At 33.8% G+C, this 3,695-nt stretch overlaps 1 pseudogene; it reads right to left on the minus strand.

Annotated features, from left to right (window-relative positions):
* Window positions 1-363: 363 nt before the first annotated feature.
* On the minus strand, window positions 364-940 carry LOC134272908 (uncharacterized; annotated as a pseudogene).
* Between the last annotated feature and the right edge of the window lie 2,755 nt (window positions 941-3,695).

A 3,695-nucleotide genomic window follows, 5' to 3' on the forward strand; every position in this document is an offset into this window, starting at 1 on the left:
GAGAAATACATAAAAGTCAAATTTTTGTGTGACGTCACAGTAAACTTTTCCCGTATAAATTAGGCCCCGCCCCCTTATTCAAGCCTTAACAATGCTGCGTACATTCACATACATTTCCCTGGAATTTATTCATAGGAAACTAGACTGCTACTTCAACATCTGTAATTTAACCATTCCTCTTTTCTGAAATGGAATTTAATTGCAGTTAAGATCAACATGTATTATTGTTGAATGCCTCAAAGTTTATTCAGATTGACACAAAAAAGATTAAAAATCCTCTAGTTACAATTTCCTGAGAGATAATTGAAGTCTAGGATGTGTACATACTACTATATATATATAGATAAAAAAAACTACATTTACCTGTCTCAAAGATCTTTCTTTTTAAGTATCTATATACACACACTGTTTTGTCAAACCCAGACCATAGCACAGATGAACCAACCCAGAGGAGATGAGTTTTGTTGTCATGACTTAGGATGTTCGGTCTAAATTTTCCTTGCTCTTGTGTCAGAATATTTGACAGAAAATTACCATCCTTATCAATTATCTGTACTGGTTTGATGTACCTATCACATACCAGGATGTGTGACAGTGTGTTTGTACAGATTCCCCATGGTGAAAGTCCTGGTCCTGATGGTGGTCCTGTGTAGGTGAAACGGTGTCTTCCTCGACCATCTGTCACCACTACACAGCCCGTGTCAGACACAATGACATCTCCATTGTTGTTCTCTGTAATGTATCTAGGGTAATTGCACAGTTTCTGACCTGTTTTATCATGCTGTATAGTCTGTATGAATTGCCCTGTGTTATTGTAACGGTTTACTTTGCATGAACATCACTAAACATACCGACCAGTAGATCTCCATTGACAGGGGAGGAATAGACACATAGTGGCTCCCAGGAATCCATTCTTTTTATCAGTGTAGACGTTGTTCTATTATCTGTAGACAGTTTGCAAATTTTATTATGACGAACGATGTATATTAATTCCCCATTATTGTTCACCGTGTGTGCTCCATTAAAAGTATTCGGCATATAATGAGATTCAATTGTCAGCTAATGCAGGGTGTCCCCTTCTGTGTTTCCAAGATTAACACAGTAGAATAATCGTGTCTAATACTGATCCAAAAATGGTCTGCATTAAGACAAGAAATGTTTGTTACATGATAAGATACTTTCAGTTCAACAGTTTTGTATAACACAGGTGTAGGCGTCAGTTCAACCAGATCGTCATCTCTTACTATTCTTACTTGTCTCTATGCGATTTCAATTTCGCTCAAAAACTCAATCACATCTTTGAGGTTCGTTTTATCACTCAGGGGAGCAAAGCTACTGGTTTTAAATTACCAGTTTCTTTTATCTTTGAGACATTCATGTTTTTAGGAAAATAGAGGAATTTTCATGCTCTATTCGTTGAATTTTCATATCTGTGTTCATAGTTTTCTATGCTGGCAAGGTGTCTGTTCATTCTTCTCTTCTCTTTCTTTAATTTATGAATCAAAAGACTTTTGTATCTGACATTAACTGCAAACATCTCAGTAACAATGAGATCTTTTAGTCTCTGGGCTTTTGTCAAAACTTTTAATTGAAGGCTGAGGATTTCTGTTTTATAAGTTTTTAAATTGGTTTTGATATCTGCCAGGAGAAATTGATTCTTATACCAAATCTCGCTTTTGATTCTGTGAACGATGTTTCTATGTTTTTCACGGTTTATTTTATACGCTGTTCTAATGTTCAGTATTTCATGACGCTTGTGATTTTGTTTTTCACACTTAGAACACAAAGGAAATTTACATGAATTACAGTATATTTTATAGATTTTGTCCAGATGACTCAAATAGGACTCTTTATTTGGGATATATTCATATTTCTTCCGATAAAGCACAACACCAATGTCATGGGTAACTAAATCAAAAACATGACTCTCCTTACACAGTAGACACATATTATGTTAACATGCGTTACAGTAAACTGCTGTGTCCCCATGACACTGAAAACACTACAGGATTTTACACTGTGTGTTTGATTCTGAACCCATGATTTAGAAGATCTCAATCTCCTGAAAGAAATAGAAACAAAATAAGAGCAGTTAGACATAAAAAAAACTTCAAAAATGAATTGTTTGCATATTAGATATTGATTTCTTTCTCTTATCGTTTCAACTTTTAACTTATAATAATTTAGAACTATTTTCTGGGGTACATGTATGACTAAGAGTCCACAGTATCTCTGTATACTGTAGCACAAGTCATGTTTACATCTGATACAGTAAAACTCTACATCTCCATGAAGATAAAACACTTTCCTACTTTACACTGGGTGTTCATTCTTTGTGCGATCATGATTTGAATGGTAAATAAAAAATAACGAACAATGATTCCTAAGTATTAACTATTTATTTTAAACCCCTGTGCTTATTGTTTAACCTTTCATTGAAAGGCTGTGTTTTTCCTAAAAAAATGGAAATTACCAAAAGTAATCCCTCTGTTTAAAAAAGATCACTGTTTCATTGTTAAGCTGTGTCGGTAAAGGGCCGGAGCGTATTGTATTTAAACACTTGTACAACTATTTTCATTTTAACAAGATTTTTTTATAAATACCAGGCTGGTTTCTTACCTGGTCACTCTACGGTATATCAGTTGTTAGAAACATAATAATAACATAGTTAGAAATATTGATAGAAGCAAATCCCCCTGTATGATTTCTTATGACTTATCTAAGGCCTTTGACTGTGTTTGGCACAAAGGACTCTTATCTTAACTAAACATGTATGGTGTAAAGATAAATTTGTATTGTTAGTTAAAAAAAGTATTTGAGGATAGAAGGCAAAGAATGATATACAAAAACCTGGTATTCTTAACTGAATTCCTTTATGCCGGTGTTTGACAAGGCTCTCTTTAAGGCCCTTTTTATTTTGAATTTATGTGAATGATGTAGCTGATAAGATGTCAAGCTTTTGAAAACTTTTTTCTGACGATAGCAGTTTGCAATATGCTTCTAAATGTGTCAAATATATAGAGAGTCATCTGAATAATGATCTTTTATCTCTTGAAGAGTGGTCTAAAATGGTTGAAAAATTTAATCCCTCTTAAACTAAGATTGAATTTTGTGACACAAAAACACACACAAAGAACTTCCAAAACTCCTTTTCCAAGATAGCTAATTAGAATATGTTCAAATTCAGAAACATCTTGGGGTAACTTTTTCATACTACTTAAGATGGTCATCTCACATTGAAATCTTGCTGTCTAATGCATGCAAAAAAATAAGGTCTATTAAAAAAACCTAAGTTCAAAATAAATCGAAAAAGCCTTTCACTCATGTAAACTTCATTTATTTATCCCCAACTCGAGTACACTTCAGTTGGATGGGGTGGTTGTCTATCCACCAATTCTGAAAAATTAGAGAAATTGCAATTACACGCAGCTCGGATTTTTACTGGACTAACTATGATTGCTTCTAAAGACTCTTTGTATTTTGAAACAGCAAGACAACAAAGTAGGAAAAAGTCGTAGACAATTCATTGTGAAAATAACCAGTTCGAAAAACGTCACCCTCAATATATACATGTAGAGACTGGTCCTCTAGTCAAGTAATGAACTGGAGCTAACAAACTAAAATGTTAGGTTTTTCTCTCTTCTCCCTCATTCCAGAAAAAAATAAAACAAAAATAGATAAACTCGATCTAGTAT

This window comes from Saccostrea cucullata, unplaced genomic scaffold (genome assembly GCF_032062105.1).
Source record: "Saccostrea cucullata isolate Sc308-1 unplaced genomic scaffold, CSIRO_AGI_Scuc_v1 ctg1978, whole genome shotgun sequence".
In the NCBI taxonomy this organism is placed as follows: Eukaryota; Metazoa; Mollusca; class Bivalvia; order Ostreida; family Ostreidae; genus Saccostrea; species Saccostrea cuccullata.